Here is a 15,810-nt window from a genome sequence, read left to right as displayed (position 1 = left end):
GGCGATAGCTAGACATGGAGGATGGGTCTAAGGAGGGCTTCTTGAGGATGGGTGTGATGGAGGTATGTTTAAAGCATGAAGGGAATACACCAGTTGTTAGTGAAAGGTTGAAGAGATGGGTTAGGGCTGGGATGAGGACGGCAGTGAGGTTGGGGATGAGGTGGGATGGGAGTCAAGTGCACAGATGGTGAGATGTTATCTTGAGAGTAGAGTGAAAAGATGATCTTTCATGGTGGAAAAGATGGATTTGGAGGAAGATGGCTCAGTAGTTGTGAGGAATGGCTGTGGTGATTATGGGCCAAAGCTTGCTCTTATGTTGTCAATCTTCTGCTTGAAGAAAGAGGCAAAGTCTTCAGCTGAGATGAGACGGAGGTGGCGTTGGAGGACGGAGGAGAGTTGAAATTGTTAAATAGATGTTTAGGGTTGTGAGAGAGAGAAGATATGAGAGATGAGAAGTAGGTTTGTTTTGCACCAGAGAGAGTGGTCTTGAAAGTGGTGAGAGCCTGTTTGTATATGATGAAGTACTCAGTGGAATGAGACCTCTTACATCTTTGCTCAATGACCCTGGAAGCCTGTCTCAGTTCTTTAGTCTTACTTGTGTGCCAGGGTTGCCTGTTGATTGTGCGGGTTTTGGTGTGTGTGAGGGGGGCAGCTGATTCAAGAGCTGCAGAGATTGTGGCGTTATATAAAGTGGCAGCAGCATCTGCATTGTGTGAAGAAGCAATGTCTGCTAGAGGGAAAAGAGACTGAGAAAGGGAGGGTGAAGCTGGGTTTACACACTGCAACATCTCAAACGACATCGCTGTAACGTCACCGGGTTTGTGACGCAATAGCGATGTCGTTTGCGATGTTGCAGTGTGTGAAACACATCAGCGACCTGGCCCCTGCTGTGAAGTTGCTGATCGCTACAAATCGTTCAGGACCATTCCTAGGTCCTTTGTTTCCCGCTGTGCAGCATGCATCGCTAGAAAGTTTCAGTGTGTGAAGACTTTGCAGCGACTTTGTTAGCAACTTCCCTTTCAAAAAGCTGCTTATCAACGTCCCCAACAACCAGCTAGGTCGCTCTGCAGGTCCGGATCGCTGTTGCGTTGTTGGCTAGGTTTGCCTCTTTGACAGCTCACCAGCGACTCAACAGAGACTTGGGGAGGTCGCTGTTACGTCACAAAACAGGTAACGTTACAGCGATGTCCTTTGCGATGTTGCCGTGTGTAAACCCAGCTTAAGTCAAGATGATTGAGATTTCTGTGAGGGTGTGAAAGTTTGTGGAGGGGGGGGTTGTGTACTAGAAGAGAGAGAAGAGAATGTGAGTAGGTTGTGGTCAGACAGGGGGAGAGGTGAGTTAGAGAGGTTAGATAGGGAACAGAGACGAATGAAGATGAGGTCCAGCGTGTGGCCATCTTTGTGAGTAGCTGCAGAGGACCATTGGGTGAGGCCGAAGGAGTAAGTAAATGTGAAAGGTTTAGAGACAGATGAGTGGGAAGTGTCAATGGGGATGTTAAAGTCACCCATGATGATAGTGGGGATGTTACTGGAAAGGAAACGTAGAAGCCAGGTGGTGAAGTGGTCAAGAAAGGCAGTGGCTGGCCCTGGGGGCAATAAATGACAGCCAGTTGGACATTGGAGGGGGAGAAGATGCGGACAGAGTACACCTCAAAAGAGGGGAGAGTAACAGAGGGTGGTAGTGGGATCAGGATAAAGAGGCATTTGTCGGACAGGAGAAAACCAACTCCTCCACCATGCTTGTTACTGGGGTGGGGTGTGTGAGAGAGTTGGAGACCGCCCGAAAGTGCAGCAGGAGAGGCAGTGTCAGAGGGGGTGAGCCAGGAGAGGTAGTGAGCCAGGAGAGGCAGTGTCAGAGGGGGGTGAGCCAGGAGAGGCAGTGTCAGAGGGGGTGGGCCAGGAGAGGCAGTGTCAGAGGGGGTGAGCCAGGAGAGGCCATGTCAGAGGGGGTGAGCCAGGAGAGGCAGTGTCAGAGGGGGTGATCCAGGAGAGGCAGTGTCAGAGGGGGTGGGCCAGGAGAGGCGGTGTCAGAGAGGGTGAGCCAGGAGAGGCCATGTCAGAGTGGGTGAGCCAGGAGAGGCAGTGTCAGAGGGGGTGATCCAGGAGAGGCAGTGTCAGAGGGGGTGAGCCAGGAGAGGCAGTGGGAGAGGGGGTGAGCCAGGAGAGGCAGTGAGCCAGGAGAGGCAGTGCCAGAGGGGGGTGAGCCAGGAGAGGCAGTGTCAGAGGGGGTGGGCCAGGAGAGGCAGTGTCAGAGGGGGTGAGCCAGGAGAGGCCATGTCAGAGGGGGTGAGCCAGGAGAGGCAGTGTCAGAGGGGGTGAGCCAGGAGAGGCAGTGTCAGAGGGGGTGAGCCAGGAGAGGCAGTGGGAGAGAGGGTGAGCCAGGAGAGGCAGTGTCAGAGGGGGTGAGCCAGGAGAGGCTGTGTCAGAGTGGGTGAGCCAGGAGAGGCAGTGTCAGAGGGGGTGAGCCAGGAGAGGCAGTGTCAGAGGGGGGTGAGCCAGGAGAGGCAGTGTCAGAGGGGGTGAGCCAGGAGAGGCAGTGTCAGAGGGGGTGAGCCAGGAGAGGCAGTGTCAGAGTGGGTGAGCCAGGAGAGGCCGTGTCAGAGGGGGTGAGCCAGGAGAAGCCGTGTCAGAGGGGGTGAGCCAGGAGAGGCCGTGTCAGAGGGGGTGAGCCAGGAAAGACAGTGTCAGAAGGGGTGAGCTAGGAGAGGCCGTGTCAGAGGGGGTGACCCAGGAGAGGCCGTGTCACAAGGGGTGAGCCAGGAGAGGCCGTGTCAGAGGGGGTGAGCCAGGAGAGGCAGTGTCAGAGGGGGTGAGCCAGGAGAGGCAGTGTCAGAGGGGGTAAGCCAGGAGAGGCAGTGTCAGAGGGGGTGAGCCAAGAGAGGCAGTGAGCCAGGAGAGGCAGTGTCAGAGGGGGTGAGCCAGGAGAGGCCGTGTCAGAGGGGGTGAGCCAAGAGAGGCCGTGTCAGAGGGGGTGAGCCAGGAGAGGGTGTGTGAGAGGGGGTAAGCCTGAATAGTCAGTGAGCCAGGAGAGGCAGTGTCAGAGGGGGTGAGCCAGGAGAGGCCGTGTCAGACGGGGTGAGCCAGGAGAGGCCGTGTCAGTGGGAGTGAGCCAGGAGAGGCTGTGTCAGAGGGGATGAGCCAGGAGAGGCCATGTTAGAGGGGGTGAGCCAGGAGAGGCCGTGTCAGAGGGGGTGAGCCAGCAGAGCCAGTGTCAGAGGAGGTGACCCAGGAGAGGCCGTGTCAGAAGAGGAGAGCCAGGAGAGGCAGTGTCAGAGGGGGTGAGCCAGGAGAGGGGGGTGAGCCAGGAGAGGCAGTGTCAGAGGGGGTGGGCCAGGAGAGGCAGTGTCAGAGGGGGTGAGCCAGGAGAGGCAGTGTCAGAGGGGGTGAGCCAGGAGAGGCCGTGTCAGAAGGGGTGGGCCAGGAGAGGGGGGTGATCCAGGAGAGGCAGTGTCAGAGGGGGTGGGCCAGGAGAGGCAGTGTCAGAGGGGGTGAGCCAGGAGAGGCAGTGTCAGAGGGGGTGAGCCAGGAGAGGCAGTGTCAGAGGGGGTGAGCCAGGAGAGGCCGTGTCAGAGGGGGTGAGCCAGGAGAGGCCGTGTCAGAGGGGGTGAGCCAGGAGAGGCCGTGTCAGAAGAGGAGAGCCAGGAGAGGCAGTGTCAGAGGGGGTGAACCAGGAGAGGCCGTGTCAGAAGGGGTGGGCCAGGAGAGGGGGGTGAGCCAGGAGAGGCAGTGTCAGAGGGGGTGGGCCAGGAGAGGCAGTGTCCGAGGGGGTGAGCCAGGAGAGGCAGTGTCAGAGGGGGTGAGCCAGGAGAGGCCGCGTCAGAGGGGGTGAGCCAGGAGAGGCAGTGGGAGAGGGGGTGAGCCAGGAGAGGCAGTGTTGGAGGGGGTGAGCCAGGAGAGGCAGTGTCAGAAGGGGTGGGCCAGGATAGGTATTGTCAGAGGGGGTGAGCCAGGAGAGGCAGTGTCAGAGGGGGTGGGCCAGGAGAGGCAGTGTCAGAGGGGGTGAGCCAGGAGAGGCAGTGTCAGAGGGGGTGAGCCAGGAGAGGCAGTGTCAGAGGGGGTGAGCCAGGAGAGGCAGTGTCAGAGGGGGTGAGCCAGGAGAGGCCGCGTCAGAGGGGGTGAGCCAGGAGAGGCAGTGGGAGAGGGGGTGAGCCAGGAGAGGCAGTGTTGGAGGGGGTGAGCCAGGAGAGGCAGTGTCAGAAGGGGTTGGCCAGGATAGGTATTGTCAGAGGGGGTGAGCCAGGAGAGGCAGTGTCAGAGGGGGTGGGCCAGGAGAGGCAGTGTCAGAGGGGGTGAGCCAGGAGAGGCAGTGTCAGAGGGGGTGAGCCAGGAGAGGCAGTGTCAGAGGGGGTGAGCCAGGAGAGGCAGTGTCAGAGGGGGTGAGCCAGGAGAGGCCATGTCAGAGGGGGTGAGCCAGGAGAGGCCGTGTCAGAGGGGGTGAGCCAGGAGAGGCCATGTCAGAGGGGGTGAGCCAGGATAGGTAGTGTCAGAGGGGGGTGAGCCAGGAGAGGCAGTGTCAGAGGAGGTGGGCGAGAGTTTGTGATAGATCGTGGATGGCAGTTAGATGTGACAATGGGGATGTGGTGAGGAGGACCAGGATTTGGAGAGATATCTCCAGCAGTGAGGAGAAGTAGAGAGTGTGTTAGTAAGTGGGAGCAGGAGAGGCCATGAGGTGGCCGTGTGTGTCTGGAGACAGATCAGAGGAGGAGACGAGATGGGTGGGGAGGGTGGAGGGAGAGATGGGTGGGAGAGCTGTTTTACTATATTTTTAGCACTAAGGTTCAGATACGGCTTTAAAGAAGGCAATTAAGTAATTTTATTATAAAGGTTAATATGAAATACAAACTTAAAGGAAAAGCCTGATATTGCGTACACTTTTGTATATTGAACATACAAAGGTTAAGTACAGTCACTTACATCACCAAGGAGTTTTGGAACATCATCTGTCTGGAACTACAGTCAGAGAAGCATGACATGGACATGACATGTTTCACTGCCCGGACGTCTCACGGAGGCAGGAAACACGAGCTTCTGTCTGTGCTATACTGCAGCTGATCTTATAGAGGCTTGAACAATATTACAAGCCTTAACGTCAATGTGTTGTATTTTTCACTGACCCATGCCCTTTGATGGCCAGTCTTTGAACATAGATCAAGTAGAGATAGAACACACATCAGACAATGGGGTAATTAACCCATAGACTTCAAATCTCCCAAGAATACACATCAGGTATTTGAGCTAGGTAAATCATAAGGTTTCTGTTACAATGGTATATTGTCTGTTCGTATGTTCAAGACAAGCACACAGAAACCCTTAAGTATACACAAGATTTTGTAACCATGTACACTTTGTCTGTCTGATTAAACAATATGTTATAGTTTAACATAATGTATGTGCTCAAAAATAGCCATTTTTATATTTGCAATACATTCCACCCTTGGCTATTTTGAGCCATACATTATTTATACAATGTCCCATACCCTAACGGCATAGTTTTAGCGGATGATACAATAACACAAAGCAATGCATGCACAATAGCAAAAATTACTCCTAATATATAATGCATATATCCAAAAATCAGGTAACTAAGAAAGTACCCATTAGCAACATCTACCATTATCTTGTGTAATGTAATTAATCTAGTATATATGTATCTCTACTTGTGGCATTTATAAATTTAACCACCAAAAAGAGAATCAGCCTTTTGCTTTAGCAGCATATGCCGCTACTGTGAGTGTTCCTACAATCATTAGGAATAATCCTAGTATCGTTAACAATTTTACATCTTGTGTATAGAGAGATATATGTTGTTACATCTCATATTATTTCCTGCCCTCATACGTTTGCATTTTTATTTGTATGAGAGCCACAAATAATAGCAATCTCCCAATGCCCTGTCTGATTCTGTATTTTAATTGTTGACATCTGCCTATTTTGCTTTGACAAGTCCTCTGATAGATCAGCTCATGTAACACTTTGAGTCCTTAGGGCAATCATCTCTTCTGTTAATGTTCCCCAGTGCAGTTCATACAGGCACAATACAGATTGGAGGTGAAGTTTTGGGTCACATCTTCTTCTTCTAGGTATTATTCTGTTTGGTTTTCAATAAGGCCACATTTTCCATGGTTGGTCTCTGTTTTCGGTCTGAAGGTTGCTTGGCTTCTGACGGAATTAGATCCATGCCCATGGTGGCGCCAATGATGCAACATTTCCAGATTTTGATGTAAAGGGACAAAATACACATATTACTCATCTGTCAGTTGGGATGTATTCCCACTTTTCTTGTTTCATAACTGTCAGCACATTGCCTGCTCCTCGAGCAATGACTTCAGCAGGTTCTGGAATACCTTTGTCACTCAATTGTTTCACCCAAATTTTTGCACAATCATTGATAGGATGTGAAGATCCAAATCATTTATCTTCTCTGCAGAACTGAAGGAGCCCTCCCTCTGACTATCTACATTTTAGAAATAGACAGTACCATCAACTGAGCTATTCTATCTCACTTCTGAATTAACATGTCAGTGTCTCCACTATTCATTAGAATTACCGTGATTAATAATCCTGATCTATCCCTTCTCTTATTAACTGAAATCAGTTGAAGGCCAAATCTGACCTTTGGACTATAGGTGGCTTTACACACTGCAACATCGCAAAGACATCGCTGTAACGTCACCGGTTTTGTGACGTTACAGCGACCTCCCCAGCGACATTGCAGTGTGTGAAACACATCAGTGACCTGGCCCCTGCTGTGAAGTTGCTGATCGCTACAAATCGTTCAGGACCATTCTTTGGTCCTTTGTTTCCCGCTGTGCAGCAAAGTCTCAGTGTGTAAAGGGGACTTTACAGCGACTTCCCTTTCAAATAGCAGGTTTGACACGTCCCCAACAACCAGCTAGGTCGCTCTGCAGGTCCGGATCGCTGTTGCATCGTTGGCCAGGTCTGCCTGTTTGACAGCTCACCAGAGACTTTGTAGCGATCCCGGACAGGTTGGGATCGCTGGTGGGATCGCTAGAAAGTCTCAGTGTGTAAAGGGGCCTTAAGAGACCATCATACTGAGATGGCATTTACAAGCCTATTGTGGTCCTGATTGAACATGCACATAAAACAAACAACAACCATTAGGTAAATACAATACCCATTCATCACAATGGGATGATTACTTGTTTCATTGTTTTAGCCTGATTGCTCTAATAACATGTAAAACTCTGGTCTCCAGTCTAAAAAGAAAGCACAAACATGATTAGCATACAAGCTCAAATAATACGCAAAACACAATTTTATCCAGTCTATTATCCATATGCTAAAAGATTCACATCTAAAGGCCACGACACACTAAGCAACATCGCTAACAACATCGCTAACAACATCGCTGCTAACGAACAACTTTTGTGATGTAGCAGCGATGTTGCTAGCAATGTTGCTGTGTGTGACATCCAGCAACAACCTGGCCCCTGCTGTGAGATCGCCGGTTGTTGCTGAATGTCCTGGACTATTTTTTAGTTGTTGCTCTCCCGCTGTGAAGCACACATTGCTGTGTGTGACAGGAGACAGCAACAACTAAATGTGCAAGCAGCAGGAGCCGGCTTCTGCGGAGTCTGGTAACCACGGAAAACATCGGGTAACCAAGAAGCCCTTACCTTGGTTACCCGATATTTACCTTCGTTACCAGCCTCCTCCGCTCTCACACTGCCAGTGCTGGCTCCTGCTCTCTGCACACGTAGCTACAGTACACATCAGGTAATTAACCCCATGTGTACTGTGGCTAGGAGTGCAGGGAACAGGGAGCCGGCACTGGCAGTGTGAGAGCGGCGGACGCTGGTAACGAAGGTAAATATCGGGTAACCAAGGTAAGGGCTTCTTGGTTACCCGATGTTTACCGTGGTTACCAGCCTCCACAGAAGCCGGCTCCTGCTGCCTGCACACGTAGCAGAGTACACATCGGGTAATTAACTCGATGTGTACTGTGGCTAGGTGTGCAAGGAAGCCAGCGCTAAGCGGTGTGCGCTGGTAACCAAGGTAAATATCGGGTTTGTTACCCGATATTTACCTTAGTTACCAAGCGCAGCATCACTTACACGCGGCGCTGCTGGCTGGGGGCTGGTCACTGGTTGCTGGTGAGCTCACCAGCAACTCGTGTAGCGACGCTCCAGCGATCCCTGCCAGGTCAGGTTGCTGGTGGGATCGCTGGAGTGTCGCTAGTGTGACATCTCACCAGCGACCTCCAAGCAACTTACCAGCGATCCCTATCAGGTTGGATCGTTGATGGGATCGCTGGTAAGTTGTTTAGTGTGACTGGGCCTTAACTTGGCAGCCAAAAAAGCTCACTATTTACCCAACCATATTGGTATATTGTGCTGTATTAATTATCAGCATGGGTATGTAAATATATGACCAACCAAACAATAGCAAAAATAATTGCCCTTCCAATAGACTGAACACAGGGATCCTGCTAGGTTCCAGTCTCTCCTTTGTGAACATTTGGATGGCTCTGTATTGTTTATGAGCAGGAATGGCTTTTGTAATACTTATCTCTTTACATATCTCTGTACATTCTGTATTGGTGGCAATCTCCTCTGTGGTCTCAATATTACCGGCAATCTCCTCTGTGGTCTCAATATTACCCTTATCTTTTTCAGTCTCCTCTGTGGCCTCAGTATTACCCTTATCTTTTTCAATCTCCTCTGTGGTCTCAATATTACCCTTATCTTTTTCCCCCCCATCTATCTTCCATTTCAGATGGAGACATCTTGGTGGAAGATGATGATAACCTGTTCTGCTGGGCTTCGATTCCCTGCACCCAACATCTGACTTCAGCATAAAGATCCTCCACCCCCGGTGGTGTGGGCTTTGCTGGTGACGATGAGACAGTGGCCCTCTTTCTCCCCGTGTCCTGCTTCGCCTGCGCTGTGGAGATTCAGAATCTTTTGCTGCAACCTTTTTATTATGTGAAACCCCTGACTTTTTATTGAGTCCTCTCCTTTGATACAATTTTCTCTTTTGATACAATTTCCACATCTCGTCAGTACTAATCCTGTCTATTTTATCCCAGGGGACACCATCCTTTATCAGGGCCATAAACATATCTCTCCTGGTAACACGGGATCTATGCTTTGTACTACTTTTGACGTTGTTACACTGTTCTTCAAAATTAAGCTGACCTCTCTGTTTGGGACCCCATTCTCCCAGACCCCCTAACTGTCGGATCGCCTCCAATGTATTGGAGATGGGTTTCCCAGTCTGATTTACCATTAATGCCATCATGACATGTTTATAAGCTGGAGGGGCATTTCTAATGATACAATTTCTAATAGAAACACTTACAATAACTTGCATGGAATTGTCATATGTACTTGCTGAAATAGCATTTTTCATAGCCTCCTCCTTCAATCTCCGAGCACAATCTTTCAATGTAAACCATGGTTTTTCATTGGGCGGCCAGTCCGCCTCAGATGGGTATTTATGCTGCAATGCCATAGCCACAACATCCAACATACTACACACCACATGTGGTCGCTGAACTATCAAGGAACAAAATGCCTCCTTCACTACAGGCTCATGGCTGAGTTCAACAAACTTTGGGCCATCCACAGCATCCAGATGCTCTCCACAGCATCCAGATGCTCTCCACAGTCTCCGCCTGCACTCCACAGCATCCAACTGTACTCCATGAGCCCCTGTCTCCCACAATCTGACTATCCAAGCTATCAAAGGTTCATTTGACCTTTGTGAAAATCGATCATGAAGCTGACTGCAATCCTCTACCATATTCCTGTTATGTTTACCTGTAGCTGTTTCTACAACTCGTCTCTGATATATAGGATGAACTTTTATTGGGTTAAGATGAGGATCACTTTCCTTCTCTCCACTGACATGTTCATCCTCCTGTTCTGGGTCGGGGACGTTTTCAGAATCAGTTGAGTTCTGTACCTCACCATTCCCCTCATCTGAGTTCCCCTCTGTCCCGGCGTTGGCTATGGCCAAAGCTACTTCCTTTCTATTCTCCTTCCCTCTCTTCTTTCTGTATTTGTACTGCTCTATACATACAGCGGACTTGTCTGCATCATGCTGATATCCATCACATTTGTCCACTGACAACTTATTCTGGCACTGTGCTGTGACCAATGCAGTCTGGACCTCACACAACTGCCTCTCTAATTCCTGAGCTTTTGTTACCATACGTATCTTTTCCTGATGCTGTTTTCTATATGCAGACAACAGGATCCATCCACGCCTACCAACAGTGTCCAATTCTTTACCTTTCTCCACTTTCACTTTCTGCAAGCATTCAACCACATCAACAGGTTCAGCATTTTTCAAACATTTGTCCCATGGTTCACTCAAACCAACACTATGCGACCACTTGGTTGCCAAAATATCATAGGGAGTCTGTTCCCAACCTGGAATCTCAATGCATTCACTCACAACCACTTTTTTCTTAAAAAGAGGCATATTTTACACAATATCACACTAACAAAAATAACATCAGAGCCTTCTGCGTATCCTGTCGACTACGCCAAATGTTTTGCTATATTTTTAGCACTAAGGTTCAGATACGGCTTTAAAGAAGGCAATTAAGTAATTTTATTATAAAGGTTAATATGAAATAAAAACTTAAAGGAAAAGCCTGATATTGCGTACACTTTTGTATATTGAACATACAAAGGTTAAGTACAGTTAAATACTTACATCACCGAGGAGTTTTGGAACATCATCTGTCTGGAGCTACAGTCAGAGAAGCATGACATAGACAGAGAACTCCTGGACATCACTGCCCGGACGTCTCACGGAGGCAGGAAACACGAGCTTCTGTCTGTGCTATACTTCAGCTGATCTTAAATAGAGGCTTGAACAATATTACAAGCCTTAACGTCAATGTGTTGTATGTCTCACTGACCCATGCCCCTTGATGGCCAGTCTTTGAACATAGATCAAGTAGAGATAGAACACACATCAGACAATGGGGTAATAAACCCATAGACTTCAAATCTCCCAAGAATACACATCAGGTATTTGAGCTAGGTAAATCATAAGGTTTCTGTTACAATGGTATATTGTCTGTCTGTATGTTCAAGACAAACACACTGAAACCCTTAAGTATACACAAGATTTTGTAACCATGTACACTTTGTCTGATTAAACAATATGTTATAGTTTAACATAATGTATAAACTCACAAATAGCCATTTTTATATTTGCAATACAAGGACGGAGGGAGAGATGGGTGGGAGGATGGAGGGAGAGATGGAGGGAGAGATGTCCAGTTCATTACAAGGTTTCTGGATTAGAGGGGGCAGTAGAAAATGAAGTATTAACGGGCTGAAAGTGAAGAAAAACACAAACATTGTTTTCAGTGACTATGACTCCCGTTACCTTCAGGTCCAATGTGGGCGTAATTCATTGCTGCACACTTGTATAATGCACACTTGTATAATGCACTCTTGTATAATGCACTCTTGTATAATGCACTCTTGTATAATGTACACTTGTATAATGCACTCTTGTATAATGCACACTTGTATAATGCACACTTGTATAATGCACTCTTGTATAATGCACTCTTGTATAATGCACACTTGTATAATGCACTCTTGTATAATGCACTCTTGTATAATGCACACTTGTATAATGCACACTTGTATAATGCACTCTTGTATAATGCACACTTGTATAATGCACACTTGTATAATGTACACTTGTATAATGCACTCTTGTATAATGCACTCTTGTATAATGCACTCTTGTATAATGCACACTGGTATAATGCAGACTAAAGCCTTAGGCAGACTGAGGCTACAATGTGTTGAGAAGGACCTTTCATCAAATACTTAATTAACCTCTTGACAAGGGATTGTGGGAAATATGTCGATTTGCTTTACATAATTCAGGTTTCAGATCATATACAATACATGACACAGATATAAAGATGGCTGCCATTTCCTGTTCTCCACACCTTGCCTGAAATGCAAGGAATGTCCAGATGTAAGAAGACCACCATATAAGGAAAAACTCACTGGACAAGCTAGAGGACCAGCCCCCAGATCAGATGACACCATTGGATTCCTCCACTGAAGTCAGACCCGCCCATCATCAGCAACACGGATCTCCCCATTGGCTAGCCCATGAACTGTCCCACTAAATGGGCATATCTGAACTTATGTACGCCCCTAGCCTATATCAGAGGACGCAGGCTTCTTCTCACTCTCTTTGGCTGCCATTTTTACTGTGACCAAGAAGAGATTTCACATCCGACTGTGTCTGGTGTGAATTCTTTACCCATGCACTTGGTCCACACCAATTAGGCCAGACAGTAGGCAACTAGTGATCTCTGGTCAAGAGCTCACCCTAACAAATATATCCACAAAGAAGTGCAATCAGCTGTGCAGGTGAGGGTGCTGCAAGAACATCTTGGTCACTTCATCAAAGAAACCAGATGCAGCAAAACACAGGCAGAGCAAACAAAGGAAAATAGTGGAAAAACCCAGCGTCCGTCAAATATAATAAAATTTCAATTTTAATGAAAAAAGTTAAAACATGAAAATGTTTCACATCAGCACAATTTAGGAAACACAATATTTTTTTGTTAGGACGTTAGCAGGGATCAAACTTTTCAGCAATTTCTTATTTTTCCACCAATATTTACAAAACTATTTTAAGGACCAGATCAGCTATGAAAAAACGCAAAACCCCGGCACCTCCTGAAAATATAAAGATCCGCTTCATTCCCATCCGGTAAATGTCTGGAACCACAAAGCAGCAGCGAGTGACACTGACGCGTTTCGGGACGACGGCCGAAGTCGTAGGATAATGAAAGGAAGGATGAGAAAAACAATGTAAAGTGTAAGTAACCAATCAGAATGTGATCAGGGGAGATCCTCCGGATTTCTCATGTAAATGGTGGATTATTAGGTGTGGACTGGACAGGAATTACGGCTCGATCTCACAAATACAGGGGCCACCCCGACCATGCAACTCATAACACCACTCAGGACTAGTCCACAGACTGTACCCACTGTGACAAACCTGTCTTCTGACCTCACTATTCCCGGGGTGACGGGGCGCAGGCGGCACATGGAACGCGGGGCAGTCATCTTCTTTTACAGATCACAGAAACAAAATCATTAAATTCAGGAGAAGGAACTGGGTGTCTTGCCGCGCTGTCACCAAACCAATCGATGTAAATGTGCCGCCCCCGTGTCAGCAGTCGGGCTGCTCGGATCCGGATCCGCGGTGGCTCGAGGTTCTCTGGACCCGGGGGGTCATGCGGCCACTCAAATGAAGGGGGTTATTTACAAGGGATTTTACAGAGTTGTGACGCCACCCGTGGTGTGTGGTAATGTGGAGTACCACCGCTGCAGTTGTGGAGTACCCGGGGTGATGGAACGGGGCAGCCAGGTGTTAGAACCCTCCATGGGTAGGGGGAATACCCTGGGGCTCGGTGATAGTGCTCGGGGAGTGCCATTGGATGCAAGGGGGTCACTGTGGTACTCACTCAGTCCATTAAGCTGACACCGACAACTGGTCAAACAAGTCTCTGGACACCGCTGACGCTGAGGGGAGCTTAGTTTGGGTCCCGTCCCCAAAGGTGCTGCCTGGTGATCCGTGACCTGCCTCCTGGCACTAAGTTTACTTCTCGGTTAGTCCCGGGTCCCACTCCCCACTGTGGCTAAGTGTGGGAGCCTGCTCTCCGGGTTCACGCTTGGGATTTTCTGGACCGTATGTGTGGAAAGTCCTATCCCCCTCGTTCCGCTAGTGCCCCGATTTTGGAGCAGGTGGGAATGGCTCTTGAAGACTCCGTTTTCCTTAGGGAAAATTGTCAGGTTGCCTGAAGCTACTCCCTGACCTAGGGTCCACGTACCCCGTTGTGCCCTGGTCCCAGCCCGGTGATGGTGCAAGGCCGCCGGCTGTCCTCCTCAACAGATCCGTGCTCCTTGCCACGATCCCCTGCGACCGGGGGTCCAGCTCCTCTAGGCCCAGACCGCCGTCTGCCACCTAGATAGCTTCCTAGGAGCCCTGCTCCTGACTTTCTCTCTCTTTCACTTCCAGACTTTACTCTCTCTTTGACACTCCTGACCTCCCCTCTCCAACCCCCCAAGTGGGCCACCCTATTCCACTCAAGCCATCCACTGGTGTGCCAGGTGGGTGTGGTGCAGGGTGTATCTAGGGTTTGATTAGCTGATGTAGGCAACACCATATGGTTAGGAACCCAAACCAAGAGGGAGGCGGATACTGCACGGGAGGGCAGATTGCGCAATACTCTGTGACGACCTGATAGTCCAGGGGCGTCACATAAATAAATGATTCCATGCCTTATTCTTTTGCACAGGTCAATGTGTTTTGGAGATTGCAGTGTCCTTCATCAGGACATCAAGTAAAGGACATAACCCTGTGTGCTGTTATAGCACCCCCTGGTGGCCATTAGTGATAGTATACGCCTTTTCACTTATTTGAGCTCACTGTGACCTAAGTAATTCTATAGGGGATTTTAACCCCTGATTTGGTTGATTGATTCCTCGTAGTCTTGTTTCTTCGGGGGAATGTTTCCTTTTTGAATCCTCGTGATCTTCTTGTTTTGGTTTTAGTCTATGATTCAGAATAATCTGTATATCTTCTTTGCCTTTTGCAGTCCTGTTTGTGTATTCCTATTCATATCCGGACCCTCACATTGTTTGTACAGACTGCGGGGGTAATGCCGTTGTGCAGGAAAAGACTCTGATTTGTCTGAATTTGGTAGTTGCTGGTGTTTGTAGTGTCAGCAGATATCCTGCACCTGACCACAGAATGAAGATATAAACTCCAGATCTAGATACAAAGTATCCAAATCAACCAGCAAAGTGAAGGAGAGTAATATATACCTGACAGTAAGACCAGAAGTCTCTATACCCCTCCCCTCCGCTCTGTGATTGGCCGCAGCGCTGATTTATAGGGATCACATGACTGATTACATTGGCCGATTCTGCTATGATTAAAATCAGAATAACACGATTGTTCTATTCATATCAAACCAATTACAGTTTAAAATGTATTTTATTTGTCTTAATTCTTACGCATTCACATCAGTCTCCGCCCCCGAGGAGCTCTGAATCTGACACATACAGACTATGGCAGCTTTACAGTGGATTCCAGGTGTAATAACATGCAGATCTGCTGTAATGAAATGCTGACATTTTCTGAGATGACGCAATGACCTGTATACGGGATCGGGCCTTCTCCTCATATGTGACACTTTATTGTAGCCTACACTCGTCCCTGTTGTGTCTGTTCTCCCTCATCCATTTCACCAAATCTTCTCTCGTAATACGAGGCCTCTGACATATCCATGTATCCAAATCGTCCCACCTGGCCCGCTCCCTATCCAAGTTTTCCTTTATTTTCTCCAGGTCTCTATTGTGGGCAAATTCCAATAACATTCTCTTCCTCTCCAGCTTCTCCTTCCCGGGAATTCTTGTCTCCTCCATCCGGAACGCCACATCTCTCATGATCTCGTACAGACACTTCAGGATCCCCTCGTGTTTCCCCCGGGTTTTCTGGTGATCCTCCGCTGTGTAATTCTCCACCGGGAATATGTTCTCCACCCCCATCCTCCTGAACTTCTCCTGAATGTCTGAGAGATGTCCACTCAGCCTATGGGTGATGACCACGGTGGGGAAGAGACCTAGGAGACAACGGTGCAGAGGATTCATATTACACATGTACACCTGGTCACAATTGTTGGTTCCCTCGTCCCTCGTTTAATGAAAGAAAACCCCACAATGGTCACAGAAGTAACCGGAACCTGACAAAAGTAAGAAAAAATCTATGAAAATCAACCGA

General features: G+C 48.5%; 1 protein-coding gene across 1 annotated transcript in view; it reads right to left on the bottom strand.

Annotated features, from left to right (window-relative positions):
- LOC142245713 (uncharacterized) overlaps nucleotides 1-15,810 on the bottom strand; it is a 103,518-nt gene that overhangs the window by 73,983 nt on the left and 13,725 nt on the right. The gene's annotated exons all lie outside the window — the stretch shown is intronic.

The sequence above is a fragment of the Anomaloglossus baeobatrachus genome, chromosome 7 (genome assembly GCF_048569485.1).
Source record: "Anomaloglossus baeobatrachus isolate aAnoBae1 chromosome 7, aAnoBae1.hap1, whole genome shotgun sequence".
NCBI classification, from domain to species: Eukaryota; Metazoa; Chordata; class Amphibia; order Anura; family Aromobatidae; genus Anomaloglossus; species Anomaloglossus baeobatrachus.
The sequence above is the reverse complement of the archived record's forward strand: the minus strand, read 5'-3'. Positions and strand labels throughout refer to the sequence as shown.